Here is a 19,022-nt window from a genome sequence, read left to right as displayed (position 1 = left end):
AAGTTTGGGGCAAGAAACAATACCCAGAGAGAAAACCAATGGAGCTTCAGTCTCCTCTCTGTCATCTCAGACACTAAACCTTGTAATGGTCAATCTGAAGGAGAGAGAATGTGGGTACTTGCCAAGTGGATTTTCATTTTCTTCAGTAAAATGACACACACCAAATTCATAGGACAAAAGTCTTACAGACCAACAACAGTAAAATAGTGGCTGGTTATTTATTTACTAAATAAAAATAAAACAACTGAATTTTTAAAACTACAAAAGCAATCAGAGAGAAATTATATTTTGTAGTTGTATAGGAGAATATTTTATAGCACCTACACTCCGGATCTATCATGTATTTTAGTCAGTTTTTTTGATGCTGTGACCAAAAGACTTGACATGAAAAATTCTAGAGGAGTGAAAGTTCATTTGGAGCTCATGGTTTTAGAGGTCTCAGTCCATAGATGGTTGATTCCATTGCTCTGGGCCTAAGATGAGGCAGAACATTATAAGAAAAGAGTATGACAGAGGAAAGCAGCCCAGAACATGACAATCAGGAAGCAGAGGGAATCTAAACTCAGTTCACCAGGGATGAAATATATACCCTAAAGACATACCTCCAATGACCCACCTCCTTAAGCCACATCCTACCTGCCTACAGTTACCACCCAGTTAAATCTTATCAGGATTAATGCAGTGATTAGGACAAGGCTCTCATAACCCAATCATTTCATCTCTTAACTTTTTGCATTGTCACACACATGAGCATTTGGGGGATGCTTCACGTCCAAACCATAATACCATGGTAATTTTTGCATGTGTACGTTTGATTTATTCTTCTTAATAAAGTAAAAACAAATCCCTAGAGCAGATTGTCTAACTCACTTCAATTAAAATATATCATCCTTTGTCCACAAAGCGTGATGTATCATTAAAAAGGGACATATGTACTTTCTACATTTTTGAACAATGGTTTGAAGTTAACTCAAATCTCTACTCTCAGAGAAAATTGCATTTAATAAAATCCATTTCTTAGAAGTATAATATGGTAAGACTAAAGTGATGAAAAAACAAGGAGGAAATAAACAAATTGTGCAAGGGCTAGAGCGTCATGCTCTAAGTTTTTACTGGAATAAATTGGTGCTGATGGTAAATTGCATCTTGGTGGTCAGACCACAGAGTGGTGATGCAATCAATGATAAAACTATATACATTATACATAATTGCTTTCTTAACACTCTTTTTATTGTGTTTTCTTCTTTGTCTAGAATCTTTGTAACCCACGTTAGTGTTATTTATGGTGAATTTTATAATGATGAAGTTAACTAAAATGTAACTTATGAAACTTTTCATAATGACAAATGCACCCTGAAAGCATTTCATATTGAAAATCAGTTTTTATTTTTAGATTGCTTAATATAACTTTAAATTGTTACTAAACTATGAATTTTGAATGTTAGTTTTTGTGTTGGTTTTAATTTCCTAATATTTTATGTAATTTTTAACTTCTGTGAAAAAGTAAAACTGTTCTTTGGAGATAATAAGTATTTTTTCATTGGGTTATATTATCAATAACATATTTATTATATATTTAATAGAAGTGAGGTATTTGAATTATACTCTCTATTTCTCATAATGTGTTGAGATGGATGTCATTGCTATCCTCCATCTTTTTCCAAAGAGGAAAGTTAATTTTAGAGAAATAACAAATCCATGGTTACATAGTTAGAACGTGGTAAAGCCACAATTAAAATCCAGGTTGGCCTGAATCCAAGCCCCATAGTCAGCTACCACCTCATACTATCATAGAAGAAACTAATCTTGCTTTTAATCTCCATGATTGTGAATTTCTGCAGGTAAATAAGCTAGTATGTGAATTTAATGATTTCTTCAATAATAACTATGATTGTAGGTATTAGAAATGAGTCTATGATCAATAGTCTGTGATCACTATGCAGGTTACCTCAAAGCATGAATTCTTCACATGCTCCTGAGTTTGCTTAGCTGAGAGTTCAGCAATGCAGGTGAGGATTACCCACTGCCATGTTCAAGGGTTTCAGATGTACTTGGATTAGACATGACTAAATTACTGTATTGGTTGAATGAAATTCCTAGGGCACTGCAAAGCTGGAGAACAACTAGCAGTAAAAAAACTTTTCATTGACTCAATTCCATTTATCCCTTACATTAGCTTCCATGATTACATCATTTCCAGATTGAAAACTAGACAACATTCTTTAGTGGAGAAGGGATGACTTGACTTGTGCCTTGTACCTTAGTTTTGTATTTATTAGGTTCCTTTTCCTCAATGTTAATGAAATGATTTCAAAAAGCACTTTTGGCTAATTTTATGGGATACAATAGAAAAGTTTTCTCACCCTTCATTTAGAGGTATATTTAGAGATCTATATTGGGCAATCTTTATGTCATTGTTGTCAATAAAAATATAATGTAAGCTACATATGTAATTTTGAATATTCTGGTAGATACATTAGTAGTTTTAAAAAGATGGAATTAGTTTTAATAATAAATTAATCTTACTCAATATATCAAAATATCATTTTTATTTATGATCAGTAAAAAATATACTACTAAGATATCTTGTATTCTGTTTTTCATACTTGGTCTTCAAAATCCAGTCTGTATTTTACAGTTACAGACCATTTCAATTTGGACTAGCCACATTTCAAGTGTTCAGTAGCTGGATGTAACTCATGGCTGCCATATTGGAAAGTGAATGTCTAGATATTTTTAGCTAGAAGTCTAGTTTGCTAGTTATCTAGCAGGCAAAATCTGTGTTTTTTGGCTCAGTTAAACAAGAAAAAAATCCAAGAAACAAGAAAACAAAGATGTAGCTGAATGCTCAAGAACCAATAGAAAATAGAACTTGATGACTTTCTGGACATTCATTAGCTCAAGATTTGCATTCCATAGAAGGCTTTTTCTAAGACTCACACATGCAGGAACCAAACTTCTTTTCAGTTTTATGTCAGCTGTCCCAAGTAAGAGCTCTATATGACTTACCTATGGTTTTTCCTATCTAGTAGATTCTGCTAGTAGGACACCCTTGTTTTATTTGAATATTTCCCTTCCCAGCTGTGTGATTCTGGTGGAGATGGGAAATTTGTGGCAACACTACCTCACCACAAGGAAAATATGTAATCTAGTACTATACACTCTTCCTCTAGAAACAGTGAGTAGTTCTAGTAAATATAAAGCTCAATTGGTATAAATAAGACCTATTTGAGGGAAGATAGGTAGGGACACTGGTAAAGAGAATTTTATGCTATATCCAACTATAATTGTGGGTTAAATGAATATTATAAACTTGGAGAGTTTGAGTCTGAGTCCACTTTGCTATCATTAAGACAAAGCCTGCCTGTTAATAAAGCCAACATAGAAGAAAAATGTGAAAGGATAAGAAAAGAAGTGCTGTCCTGATAACATCATGGATAGCACTGGATTCAGTTATGTCAGAGTCTCTATACACTCATTGATAAATGCTCTAACAAAGATGTCTAGGAAGGTGGTGGAATAGTGGAAAGAGAATATAACTGGTCCAGCATGGATTCAAGTTTCAGATTGTGATATGGCTACGTGTAAAATCAAAATTTAAAAATTATCCAGAACAATTTTGGCCATAATGCAACGGCTTGAGCTCCATTCAACTAAATAAGCCTCCTGCAAAAAGCTACTATAAATTTGGATAAGAACTATGAAGGCATTTGAGATCAACCAACTCAGAAGAACTTGAGAGATGATAATACTTAGGAAAAGAGAAGTAAACAGGCAAGTTCCACATTAAGGTTACATATTCTTTGAATGCAATTTCCACATTGTGGGGCAGGGGAATAGCACCTAAGAAGATAGAATCGATCTCATTAGCAGTCTAGACAAATAGAATTTGAAAGGAAAACTACTGAGGAAGATTTTTATAATGATAAAATGATAATATTAGGGATACTAATAACAAATACAAAGGGATGATTAGGCCAAGTTCTGGCCTAAGTATTTTGCATATTATAGTACATTTAATCCTCATTACAACTCAAAGATATATGTACTCTTGTCAATGATATTTAGTATATGAGAAAAGGGAATTACAGAGTGGTTCAATAACTTGCCTACAGCTAGAAAGAGTTAAAGCCAGAATTAAATTTCTGGCACCATGGCTCCAGGTTCCATACTATTAGCTACTGATTATACTGATCCTGAACACATATGCAAGAAGAGACTCTGAAGATTTGTAAATGGTAGAATATAAATGAATACATACACAGAAAATTTTACTTCCAACCCATAAACATTATACATTTTCAGCTTTTCTCCAATCTCACAAATATTTCCCACACTCCTCTACATCTCCAGCTCAAGCTTTTATCCTGACTTGTCTATCTATTTTACCCATCAACATCTCAATCTTCCTTTGTTGAAACATCATACTCCTTTACCCATAGTCCGGATGTGTCCTGTATCACTTTCTTTTTCACTCCCTGCATCAGACCTATCAGAAAATTCTGTTTGCCTCATCTTAAATACACATTCACAATCTAACCCTACTTCACCACCTCCACCACAATGACCATGATAGAATTCATCATCACTGATCATCTTGATCACTGACTCTTCTTGTTTCCATTCCTGATCCAACAATCTGTCCTCACTCAATAATTAGTGTTTTCAAATGGGTGTAATGACCACCATGTAAATCTTCTGTGTTCCGAAGCTTTCAGTGACTCCTATCTGTGTCACAGTAAAAGCCATCGTTCTTGAAATGGTCTGGAAGGTGTTCCATAATTTGGCCTCCATGGTACTATATTGCCTGAAAGTTTCAGCATTTTCCCACCAGAAGATGCTGCCTGATTGTCCAACAAATTTGCATATGAAAAGATTTTATGAGAAGAATAAAGTTCACAAGCAGCAAAGAGAGTTAATAACAGGTATCATGACACAGAAAGCTATAATAATAGCTTCTGGTTTCCATGCAGGATGTAGAAAAATGGCCAGGGGCGGGGGGGAGGGGATCATTCCCATCCTGATAAACAAAAATTCAGACTATCTAAAAAGTCATTTTTGTTCTTCAACTTCCCAGTGAACTGAGGTTCCATCGTGACCTGTTCTCCCCTAATCTAAAGAAAGACAGGTGTTCCCATTTCATGTCTGGGCTTAAGAGAAAGACAACACTGCTCTACATCTGGGGAAGAGGTATTCAGCAGAAGTTAACAAATTGCCAAAGTCCCAGTATGGGCAAGTATAAATGTATAAAGTCCTTGGTAAGGTGAATATGAAGCTTCAAATATAGGGGAAATTTGCAAGAATTGGTAGGCACTGCTCTATAGATTTCAAGTGCGCTCTCAAGAAAAATTACAGGTAGAAAAGCAAGAAACCTCTTTCAACAGTACAGGCTTAAAGAAGGATCATAGCTGCTGCTTGTGGCACTAAGTCTATGCAGACTCTCCCTCCCACCTATAGAGCAAAAAACACTAATTTGCCCTAATTTGATCTATATATTCCCTATAAACTTATAAAAATCAGAGGAATTTTAGATATCTAAGGACTTTGTACTTATTTGAATATCCCCTTCAAAACTTTTTGAATAGCCATTCTAAAAGTATGAGGAGGTGGGACCCTTTAGAAGCGATGGTCTCCGGCAGGCTCTCCCCTTGTGAATGGGTGAACGCTGCTACACCAGGAGTAAGTTAGTTATTTCAGGAGTGGGTTCTCTGTTTTGCATATGCTTGCCTGCCCTCAGCCATAATATGATGCAGCACAAGACATCACCAGATGCCAGCACCATGTTCTTAGACTTCCCAGCCTCCAGAATCATGACCCAAATAAACTTCTATTTATAAATCACCCAGTCTGTGGTATTCTGTTTATAGCAGCAGAAAATGGGCTGAGACGGGCTTATTCTGAAATACACCCGGAAAGGCAAAGGAGCTGGAATACCAGAAAACATTCTAAGAAAGAAAAACAAGGAGGAAACACAATTTCTAGGTTAAAGGCTTACTATAAAGCTAAAATAATCATGGTACCGGCAAAAGAAGAGTCATACAGAACAATGGAACAGAATAGAGTGCAGAAATAGACTCTCATATCTGGTCAATTATTTTCAATAAAATACAAAGGAAATTTAATGGTGCCAGCTTAGTCTTTTCAATAAATGGCACTGGGTCAAGTGGACATCTACTTGCAAAAACTGAGCCTTGACCCATAACTCCCAACATATACAAACAATAAATCAAAACAAATTGTGGTCCTCATTGTAAAACCTAAAACTATAAAATGTTCAGAAGAAAACACGATAAAAATATTTGTGACTTTGGGTTAGGCAAATATTTATAAGATCACTCTCCCAAAGTATTATCTGCAAAAAGAGAAATTAATATAGTGTACATAAATTTTTAAAATATTTAAAGTTAAAAAAAAATTTAAACCTCTTCTATAGACATTGTTGGCGGGGTGGGGGACGTCAAGCTCGAGAGTAAAATAAATATTTGCAAAGCATATATCTGAGTAAATGGCCTACATAAAGACTATATAAAGAATTCTTAAGGGCTGGGGATGTGGCTCAAGCTGTAGCGCGCTCGCTTGGCATGTGTGGAGCGCTGGGTTCGATCCTCAGCACCATATAAAAAATAAAATAAAGATGTTGTGTCCACCAAAAACTGAAAAATAAATATTAAAAAATTCTCTCTTTAATAAAAAAGAATTCTTAAAACTCAGTAGTAAGTAAACAAATAACCTAAGAAAAAATAGGTGCAAATAGTTTTTTTTTTAGGGGATTTATTATTTTTTTAAAGACATTTCACAAAAGAAGATATAAGGATGTTAAGGAAACACAGAAAAAAAGATGCTTGATATCATAAGTCAGTATGAAAAAGCAAATTAAAATCATAATTAGGTGCCAGTATATACTTATTGAAATGACTGGAAAGAGAAAAAAGAAAAATAAAGGTTACTGTTTGTCGTTGAAGAGGATGGAGAGGACCAGAAATCTCATACATTGCTGACAGGAAGTCACAACTTTGTGATCACTTTGGAGAACAGTTTGGAAATTTCTTAAAAACATAAAAATATACTCCAGCATGTCTCAGTTCTTAATATTACACAGTTATGTAAAAATCTGCATTCATTTAAAACCTGTATGTCTGTATCGATAATAGTTTTATTCATAGACACTCAAAATGATAACTAGCACAAATGTCTTAATTGCAGAATGTGTGAACATACACTGGGATGCCCAATCTATGGCTTGTGACTCAGCAATAAAAAAAGAACACTCTATTGTCTCAAATAAAAGTATGAGAAACAAAAGAAGCCATTCCCCCAACTCTGCGCACTACATGATTCCACCCACATGATGCCATGGAAAAGGCACTATAGGGACAGAACAGGTCAGTGGGGGCCAGAGGCTGGGTTAGAGCTAAGTGGCCAATACAAAGGAAGATGAGGGAATTTGGGGGTGGGGGTGAATTTGAGCTACATATCTGTTAGAGTGGAAGTAACATTGAAAGTGTGTTTGCCAAAAATCATAGAATTCTGACTCAAAAGGGAAACTTTCACTGCTTGTAAATTATACCCTAATATACCTGACAAAATGTACAATATAATAAAGCTGTAGTAATGACAAATATTATGAAATCAGCATAAAACAGAAAACTAGACAGAAGAACACCAGTGAGAATATAGAAAAAGAGGTATATATGTAAAAACTGGATTGATGAATTATCCCTCTTAAACAGTTGGGGAAAATAATGCTGAGAACACTGTTCACCTGTGTGGGGAAATACAGCTCAATCCCTACTTCACACCACATAGAAATGGTGGGCTTCATACTTACAGGTGAAAGGTAAAAACCACAGGCAAATAGAAAATATAAAAATATCTTATGATCCAAGGTTAAGAAATTCTTGAACGAGACTTCAAAACAGAAATCTTAAAGTGAAAATAGCACTTTATCACACAAAAATCAATTATTTTGGAGGAGTGCATGGGAAACTCAAATGGCTAACAAGTTTATTATGGATTTTGAATGTTAGCAGTGAGCAAGTGCAAACCATAGGCACATTTAATACATATTAAAATATAAGCTTGTGAGAATGTGGGAAGCCAAGAATTCTGCCTGTGGCACATCTGTAATCTTAGTGGCTCAGGAGGCCAAGGCAGGAGGATCATAAGTTCAAGGTCAGCCTCATCAGTTCAGTGAAGTGTAGGCAACCCTGTATCAAAGTGAAAAATTAAAAGAGACTGGGGATATATGTCACTGTAAATCACTCATGGATTCAATCCCCAGTATAAATAAATAAATAAATAAATAAATAAATAAATAAATAAATAACAAAACAACTCTCTGTAAAGCTACAGACACAAAAGCTACTTAATCTGGGTTCCTTCACCTACAAAAGAGGAAATAAGAATTATTGAGAAGACAAATAATTCAGTATACATAAAGACTTTAGTTATCTGACAGAATGATAAGTACTCTAGTATTTACTATTTTATTATTGCATAAATATTATAACACAATGATTTCTAATAGTGTTAAATGGAAAAATTAGAATTAAAAAGTTAAAAAGAAAAAGAAAAAAGATGCATAATTCCTACTACTCCAAAGTCAGCTAATTTTGTAAGTTGAAGCTAGAGTATCTCAGAAGTTCATTTTCTTCCTTTCTTATCCTTCTATCACCATCTCAATAAACCCTGAAAATTCTAAATAACTTATCACTCTTCAGTCACAAACTCTGAAACTGTTTACAATAAATTCTGGCTGTATTGTGCTTGTTTCCCCACATTTGTTTCCCACAGATTCTTCCACCCACAGTTGTGACTGCATTCACAGAGGAGCTGTAAGTGCACACCATCGCCCTCTGCTGGATGAACGTTCGGTATCCTACTAAGGGAGGGGCCTCTGAAGTTAAAGGATGTTATGATTAGCTCATCAAATAATATCGATGATATTTAATCTCATCCTTTAAATAGAACTTGGACTCTGGATTACTTGGTTCTTTTTTTCTTCGTTTTAGAAAAGAAAATTTTAATGAATTTCAGTGGAATATAATCATGCAGTGAATTTATCTGCTTCAGATGCTCATGCATTTATGTGGTGAATTTTGTTTTGTGACTGTTTGGGATATTGATATTTTCCCCTTTATACAGAATTGTTTTAGATGACCTCTTTAAAAAATAACATCCACACTAATTACAGCTTTGAAATCTGAATTTATTCTTCCCATCTCATATGCATTAATGTTTAAAGCAGTATGTTCTTTATCTTTCTGCTTCTTAAATTATTTTCTGACACTGAGATTTGTTCAAAGATGGCATTTTGTTTCCTGAGAAAAGCTAATTTTCAGGAATGATAGTATTCATCACGCTTCACAACTATTTCAATCATAACTTTTCTTTGGATTAGTGTCAGCTGCTTATCTAAGGCAGAAAAATTCTATTGTATTGGCTATCAAATACTATTTAATAAATGGATTGAAAGGTAAAGAATTTTGACACTTTGGGGACTTTATTTATTTATTTATTTGTCTATTTATTTATTTATAGATATTTTGTTTTAGTTACACGTGATTATAGGATTTATTTTGACATAATTATAAAAGTATGGAATATAATTTGTTCTAATTCAGTCCCCCTTACTTCTCCTTCCCCTCCCCTCCTTCCTTTCCCTGTTCCCCTCCCTCTAACCTACTGATCTTTCTGCTATTGATTTATAGGTGTGTTTTTTTTAATTAGTGTCTTAGTATACAGATGGTGAGATCCACTGTGGTATATTTATATATGTACATAGGAAAGCTGGGTCAGACTCATTCCACTGCCTTTCCCTATCCCATTCCTCCTCCCTTTCCTTCACTCCCCTTTGTCCTTTTATCCAAGTTTTAAGAAAGGCATGTTTTGAGCTCCTCTAGCAATTACATTGTAGGAAAGGCTTACTCTTCTCCCCTCCCACACTCAATCCACAGTGTCACAGTTGATGAGGGTTCTCAACACAGTTGCTTTAGTTCTATTAAGAATTCATTATAAAGAAATAGTTCCAAACCTTTTCCATGAGTTGGGAGATGATCAGTGCTGTGGTCGGGAAGATCCATCCTCAATAGATATACATTCCAAGTACCCAGAAGCAAATCTCCTTAGCAACAAGAAAAAGGCAGAAAGGGCTGAAGGGGCTCTGAGGGGGAGTGGAGTGAGAGTGTCTGAGGAAGCTCCTTTGAGAGTATGTTGTGTGGGCAAATAGGAAGCCTCTTTTCCAGTGTGATGCCAGGGAAACAGCACTGGGAATGAACAGTTATGAGATGAGACATTAAACTTCCCACAGTTGTGAGACAAAGTAAGAGAGGTGAACTTTGAATCTACTTGATAGAGATCTTTCTAGGGTGTCCACATGAAGTTCTATCTATCTAGCAAGAGGAAGATGATTTTACAAAATCCATAAATGTGAAAATAACACATTTTAGAAGTCACCTATCACAGATCTCTGACTCTACCTCAGTATACCTGAAGCTTCATTGGCTGACAGCCAGGACAAAATGAGTCTACTAAAATTGCCAGAGATTTATTTGCATAACTTTAAAGAGGGAGTGGCAGAAATCATACCTTATATAATATTCTTGCTGTTGTTTGGGTGACCCCCTTTGGTTATCTAGCTTGATATTGCTTACTTATTGAAAGGCAGAACTTGGGGGACAGCATCCATATGCAAATGTTATGATTTTAAAAGACATTATTTTTGTAAAAGGCATTGCATTTATAGAAAGAGTATTTTGATGTCATACATTTTTTTTCCAGTATGTCTAGCAACAAGCTTCCTAAAGCTAGGGGAGGGATCTTGAGAGAGAAGAAACCGAGATTTCTTAGAAGGTAGGTGAAGGACTCATCTAAGAAGGAGAATTCAATGTTCCAGTTTCCTTGTCATTAGCAACAGAGATACCTGACATTGAATTTACTGACTCTTCTGATACCTTCTTATTGATGGTCAATTTGTATTTCTAAGTCTATAAGATAAATATAAAATGTCTAACTTACTGTGTGTGTGTATGTGTGTTTCTAGAACTATAATGGAAACCCAATTTAAGCATTTTTGTCTTTTATTTCTTAGTAGCAGCTATTTCTGAAACAGGATTATGACTAGATCTTATTCTTTCTCCCATATTCCATGACATGAATTTATTTGTTGTTCCATTCGCAACCAGGCCTCCTGGCATTTCTACCTGCTCCTTTGCACTACAGTTGCTCAGAGTAAAGGGCTCTGAGTGAGGGTCACCCTGCTCTACAGTAGCTGAGTGTCAAAACTTTCTATTATTTTTCCAGATTCACACCAAGTGGAAAGTTAAGTCACAGGAGTCTCTAGCATCAATAGAAACCCTCTAACATCCAGTCCCTGAATTGATACTGGTCAAACTTGTTAAACTGGGAAGTGTATTTCCCAGAATCTCCTTCCTGTGTGGTGCAGATTAGAATTGTATAAAGGAAAAACTTTTAGTAGTAAGACCTAGAAAGCAGAAATCAAGCAGATCTCTTTGCAATCGGGTATAGTCAGGGTCAGATTTAAAGATGCGTGGTGGATCCAATTTTCCTCTCTGTCCTCTCCTCTATGTTCATATCTTCCCCATTCTGGGTCACACTGAGCAGCAGTGGGTTCAGCCCATCAACAGATGCTTGATTGTAAACTGGGAATGCCCGGGATCTCGTGGCAAGCCTGCAGGGCATGAACTTTCTTTAGCTGTTCGTCCTTCACTCCATCTTTCAGATCTTCATTTCCCAATTCCTCCCACAATTAACTAAAATACAGTCTCTATAATAAATGTTCTACAACACTCCTTGCATCTCTGCTGCCCCCAGAGGAACATTAACCAATAAAATGGAAATTTGCCCATCTTGATATTTTGAAAAACTGGCCCAACTATCTTTTCACATTTTTTCTTCCATTTCTTCAGAGTTTCAGATTAGTCTTTGTGATAACTCCTACTCAATATTTCCCAAGAGTTAATTAACTCCCTAAGACTAAAATAAACAAATAAAACAAAACAAATTGTCTTTCCTAAAGTCTACACCTGTTCTGACGAAACTTTTTACTACATAAAGGTTAAAAGTCAGAGTTTTTAGATTCATGGATCTATATTGATGTGTTGGTTGACTGACTAGGATGAACCAATTTTTTTTTTTAATTTTTTATTGTTGGCTGTTCAAAACATTACATAGTTCTTGATATATCATATTTCACAATTTGATTCAAGTGGGTTATAAGCTCCCATTTTTACCCCATATACAGATTGCAGAATCACATCAGTTACACATCCATTGATTTACATATTGCCATACTAGTGTCTGTTGTATTCTGCTGCCTTTCCTATCCTCTACTATCCCCCCTCCCCTCCCCTCCCCTCCCCTCTTCTCTCTCTGCCCCCTCTACTGACATTCGTTTGTCCCCCTTGTATTATTTTTCCCCTTCCCCTATGAACCAATTTTTGATTGAGCAGATAGCAATCAATGAAGACACAGTCATTACTCTCATGGAATTTAAGATCAAAGGATTGATTACTGACAAATAGATGAGCATGTGCAATTTGAGCACTGTTATGATGGGGCAGGTACAGAGGAAGAATAGTATCCTGGACTAGCAGAGGAGAAGGTCCAAGGTATTTCCTAAAGGAAGTGGGACCTTCCCTGACATTTAAAAGATTTGTAGACATTAGCAAGATAAGAAAAAAAATAAATACACATTTTCCATGGAGAATAAATAGAATATGCAATAGCCCACACTGAGAGGGAAATGATAAAGTTCTTGGAGAAATTGAATATATTTAGTATACTGAGAACATGGTCTGAGGGGTGACAAGTAACAAAACATTTAACTGGAGAGGTTAGCAGGGATTTTTCAAACTGCATTATTTTAAATGTAAGAAAGAACATTAGTCCAAGAAATTAAGCAATTGTATTTTGTTGTAGAAATATCGCTGTGATAAGAAAAATGAATTAGAAGAATGGATAACTGGGGGTGAGAATAAGAACAAAGCAACAAGTCAGAGAACTACAAAAATAATCCTCCTGATAGTCATCCAAACTAATAGGTATTCAGGATCTGTGGGACTTAACAATTCATTTGATATAGGGGATAGTAGAAATGAATGCCTTCCCAGTTGTTTTATTTGGGCAAATGCAGATTTGGTGATGCATTAAGAAATACAAGAGGATATCTAGTATTGGCCAGGAGAAAGAAAGGAGATGAGAGCAGTTTATGTGTTAGGCTGGGAGTGTCTATGAGGTATCTAAGAGGTATTATTCTCAAGACACATGACATACGGAGATATTCATGGGAGATAAAGACTTTAGATTTGTGGTGGATGCATCTTATTTTGGCTCATCTAACATCCATTCTTCCCACTCTTGTAACAGAATACCCATTTCTCTTTGAGGAACCACCACTGCTCCACTCCCAACTTAACATTACTCAAATTGACTGGTCAAATTCACAGGCTTTGAAGTTGAACAGCATCTAAAACTGGCTAATCAGAGCCACAATAACTGGTTCTAGAATAGGCAAAGAACTTAACTAATGAAAGACATCCTAGAACTTCTAATAAAACTAAGGAAAAAAGGATTTTCATTTTCCATTTGTCTGTTAATCTAGAAAGATATGTGTTCCTGAAGCTGAAGCTTCAGGTGACTTTTTTTTTTTTTTTTTTTGCACAATATGCAGAAAGCCTATCCATAAAGAAATCAGAGCTTGGAGATCAAATCCTGCTGTATGAGGGAGAGGACAAGTTATTTCTCCTACTGCCACCTTCTCTTTCTAGGATATTAGCAACTTCATCTTTCTGGTTACTGGAGGCAGAAACATTTGTGTGAATTTCAATGCTTCTTTCTCTCACATACTACCTTTCATACTTCAGTAAATTCTCTTGGCTCAACCTTCAAAATATAGAAATTTATTTATTTAAAGAAAATATTGTTGTTCATTGACCTCCCTACATAACTTTGCAATATGACTTTGCAGCTTTTCCCATAAATTGGTAGAATGATTCCCTGTTCTTTTGTTGAATTGTTGGCTGACCTTGTGACTTACTTTGGTTACCAGAATGTGGAAGTGGTGACTGTTGCAGTTGTACCACTGGATCACAGAGGCTTTGTGCACTCTCACTCCCTCTTGAAATTTGGCCACCACCCTGTGAACCAGCTGGGGCTAGCCTGCTGTGGATGAGGAAGCTCGGAGAGGAGATCTCAGTCATTGCAGCTGATGACCTTCCAGTTGGGTTTACAGTCAGCCAATCTTCCAAAAGGAGGGATGGCTGAGATGAACAGAGTTACCTTGTGTCCAACCACAAATACACCAAGGTTCAGCTGAGGTCATGAAAAGAAGACATCCAGATGACCTGAAGATGCCTGAGTGATAATTAATGCTTCTAGCTTTTAAGTCCCTGAGTTGTGTAATGATACATCCATCAATTAGTCTTCCTGATTCCAACTTTTCTCCCTTTATTTTAACAACCAGAATAATCTCATCAAAATATAAGTTATGTCATAATGCTCTTTTTTTCCCCTCAAAATAGCAGTGGTTTCAATTTCATTCAGACTAAGGACCCAGGTTCTTACAAAGGCCCCTCAGGCTGCCCACTAGCAACCCCGCTGTTTCCATCTAAAACTAACTACCTCCGTCACTCCTGCAGTCACCTGAGGACTCCTTGCAATTCTCTCACTCTCTAGACTTACCCGACTCTAGGCATCTGCACTTGCTGTGTCCTCTGCCTAGAACGCTCTGCCATTGTCCACATGGCTCGCTCCTTCAGCACCTAATGATTTTGTCTCAAATACTACCTTCTCAGTGAGATATGTGCCTATTTACAATAGTAGCACCAATCTCTCCTGGGCCTCCCTATCTCCTCTCTATGCCTTATTTTTCTTCTTAGAACTTACCAGAATCCAACCTACAACATTATTTATTTATGTGCTCTTTAAAAATGTGTTTATATTTGTTGATCAATCGTATTTCTTCTTCTGTGAAGTGTCCATTTATTGATTGGGTTATTTGTTTTTGGGGTGTTCAGTTTTTCGAGTTCTTTATGTATCCTAGAGATTAATGCTTTATCAGAGGTGCATGTGGTGAAGATTTTCTCTCCTCACTTTACTAATTGTTTCAATTGTTGAGAAAAATCTTTTTAATTTGAATCCATCCCATTTATTAATTCTTGATTTTACTTCTTGTTAAGGAAGTCAGATCCTAGGCCAACATGATGAAGACGGGCCTATTTTTTCTTCTATTAGGTGCAGGGTCTCTATTCTAGTGCCTAAGTCTTTGATCCACTTTGAGTTGATTTTTGTGCAGGGTGAGAGATAGAAGTTTAATTTCATTTTGCTACATATAGATTTCCAGTTTTGCAGCACCATTTGTTGAATAGGCTATCTTTTCTCCAGTGAATGTTTTTGGCACCTTTGTCTAGTATGGCATAACCATATTTATGTGGGTTTGTCTCTGTGTCCTCTATTCTACTGGTCTATAAGTCTATTTTGGTGCCAATACCATGTCGTTTTTATTACTATAGCTCTGTAGTACAGTTTACATTTCACAGAAGAAGAAATACAATTGATCAACAAATACATGAAAAAAATGTTCAACATCTATAGCAATTAAATAAATGCAAATCAAAACTACTCTAAGATTTTATCTTGCTCCTGTCAGAATGGCAATCATCAAGAATACAAGCAACAATAAATGTTGGCGAGGATGTGGTGAAAAAGGTGCACTCATACATTGCTGGTGGTACTGCAAATTGGTACAGCCCATATTGAAAGCAGTATGGAGATTCTTCAGAAATCTGGGAATGGAACCACCATTTGACCCAACCATCCCACTCCTTGGTTTATACCCAAAAGACTTAAAATCAGCATACTATAGTGACACAGCCACATCAATGTTGATAGCAGCTCAATTCACAATAGCTAGACTATGGAACCAACCTAGGGATCCCTTAATAGATGAATGGATAAAGAAAATGTGGTATATATACTCAATGGAATATTACTCAGCTTTAAAGAAGAGTAAAATTATGGCATTTGCCAGTAAATGGTTGGAGTTGGAGAATATCATGCGAAGTGAAATAAGCCAATCCCGCAAAACCAAAGGCCAAATGTTTTCTCTAATATGCAGATACTATTTCACAATAAGGCAGGGGGCACTAAGGAAGAATAGAGTTATCTTAGATTAGGTCGAGGGAAGTGATGGGAGGGAAGGGGAGGCCTGTGGGGATAGGAAAGACAGTAGAATAAAACAGATGTTATTACTGTATGTGTATATATGACTGCATGACCAATATGATTCTGCGACATGTACACTCAGAAAAATAAGTAACTATATTCCATCTATGTATGACATATCAAAATGCATAAATGTACTCTACTGTCATGTATAACCAATTAAAATAAATTAAAAATTTAAAAATGTATTTATGTACTTATTTATTATAAATGACATGATGACAGAGATTATTGTCTAATTGGTTCACTTCCCTCTCCCTAATCTTTAAATTAGTTCTTGGTGCAGAGTAGGCCTCAATTTAAAATATTAAGTGAGTGCATACATTGAGCACCTTTGTATACTTATGCCTAGAATTTTCTTTTGTGTGAACCAGTGAGAATACATTTTTTAAAAAATTAATTCATTTGCTTTAATTTGGGTTTCTGCCACTAGTCTTTGGCAGATTCTTGATAAAGTGAGAAATTACTCAAGTGAATGGAATCTAAAGCCAAAAGGAAAGTGCCTGGGTCACTAAGGGGAAGGAAAAGGATCTAGATATTTGAAGCCCAGCAGATTTTCCAGGTACAGGGGTCTCAGTATAAAGGCCTGGATACGAGATTGTAGTATATATAAAAGGAGAAGAGAATATTCCAAGAGAAAAGTTTGATAAACCATGTCAGATTTTACCAAAGGGTAAATAAAATAAGACAAGTTGGAGGAGAGGAGATGACTAAATTTCCATCTTTCACCTTCTCGCTCAGCATGTGACCTTTTCTTTTTGTGAAAATTGTCCAGGGGTTCTTTCTCCTCTCTATTATAGAATCAATTTTGTGATTTGTTCTCTGATCGCCTGTATCTTTTTCACATTAGGATTGAATCCCTCCAAGAACTTCTGAGCTCTGCACCATTCTATTTTAGATCATCTATTTGGGTTGGAACACCAGTGGAATGGTGCAACTATAAAGACCAGAATCACTTCACCATAATCTAGCCTTGCATTTTTTCCATATATATTTTTGGAGCTTGATTCATGAACAAGAATCATTCACCCTAGCTGCTTACAATGACTTCAGGGAAGAGTTTCTTCCTTTAGTAATTTTAGAAGCCATGGGGACCACATAAGGACTTTATAGATGAATACCATGAATTAAAAGAAAGAGGAAAGCCAATGGGGGTGCAGGATGGGGGGGGGGGACACTTTATAATGGAAAGTGTTAGCATTTTAAAGATGAGCAGCTGGGATTTCTATATCAGGCAATCAGAGCTAAACCCCTGTGTATTAATGCACTAATGCATTCTAAAGATTTTCTAAAAGTGTTTTAGAGTCAGGCTGTACATGCTCTCTCACTCTGTCTGGGAGCCTTCATGTGCATAATTTCTAATAAAGATGGCCGCGGCTCACTTTTCCCCATACCCAAGGGAATAGTTCTGCTGAATAAAATTTCTCAGTTTATTCATCACTCTACCTTGTGGACTCTGATATGAAGGCTGCACATGCAATCATTCTATCTTTCCAAGTGATAAATTTTATGTTTCTTTATGTTCCCCAAAGATAGCATTAGGCCTTGAGAAGGAATCCTTCAAAACTGGAGTCCTCTACAACCTAGGGTCAGAGTGAGAATAGGGTCCTGGCCACCACTTCTCTAGAGGTGACCACTAGAGTCCCGTCCACTCATTCAGAGATGAAGCCTGTCAGTAGGAAGGAAAAAATGTGTCCCCATGGCCCATTTCCACTCTGAGTCTTTTTTGACAGAAAAAAGACTGCCATTTGGACCAAAGCTGAAGTCCTTTTGTTATGTGCTGGGAACTTGAGTTCTCTGGGAATAGTGCCAAGACCACCAGACATATTGAACTCACAACTTTTTACCATCACATCATCAGAATGAGTTCCAGTCCCTCTGGTCAATTTTGGATTCTGACCAATGTGAGTCAGGTGAAAGGTTACTAACTTAAAAATTACTTTGATTTTTTCCCCCTCTCCCTCCAACCCTTTCTCATTGTCTTCATAATTAAATCGTGTTTATCATTCCTTAATACAAGTTTATATGTCATTGTACACTGCACTCCAGGCTACTGGTTGACAAATGTTTGCTTATCTCTAGATGACTATAATGGTTGACATGACCATTTTTAGCCTTATTTAAGAAGGTTTAGTTTATAGGAAACTGTATGGATAAAAATTTAAAAGTAACTTTAAAATCTGCTTCTCATGTTGTGTATGTGTGCGCATACACACACACACACATACATACACATACTTCTGACTCCTCTTTTGGTCTTGCCTTTCTAAAAATAGAAATGGACATGCCAGTTTTATTGCTTTAGCTAATTAGGGTTATGCCAACAGGGAATAATTACACGGGGTAGGAAAGTAGAGTCAAATTCAATGACACATTAAATTCAATAGTGACACCCATATCTGCGTGAGTGATGATATATTTCAAAATGCTTTCTGTAGCAGCTGTTATCAAATATTTGTTCAGCATTTCATGAACTACCACCTTTCTCATTAATAGTCCACTTTCCCCGTAAAATGAGGATGAGAAATAGTCATCCTTTGTAGGCTTCTGTTTTGACAGAATCTGTTACTGTTACAGTCAAGGAGTATTTACTGAGAACCTATTTTGGGTCAAAAATACATATGGGAAACCAGTTGTTTTTTCTCTTAATGGAATGTTCTCCCCCCAGCACCTACTGGTGAAAGATTAACAGGCAGAGTGCGGTTATACTGAAGCTTTCAGATTCTGTGACTTGAATAAGTTCAAAATAATTAAGTTTAATAGTTCCAACCACAGTAGTT

This window comes from Marmota flaviventris, chromosome 7 (genome assembly GCF_047511675.1).
Source record: "Marmota flaviventris isolate mMarFla1 chromosome 7, mMarFla1.hap1, whole genome shotgun sequence".
In the NCBI taxonomy this organism is placed as follows: domain Eukaryota; kingdom Metazoa; phylum Chordata; class Mammalia; order Rodentia; family Sciuridae; genus Marmota; species Marmota flaviventris.
Note: the sequence above shows the minus strand (reverse complement) of the source record.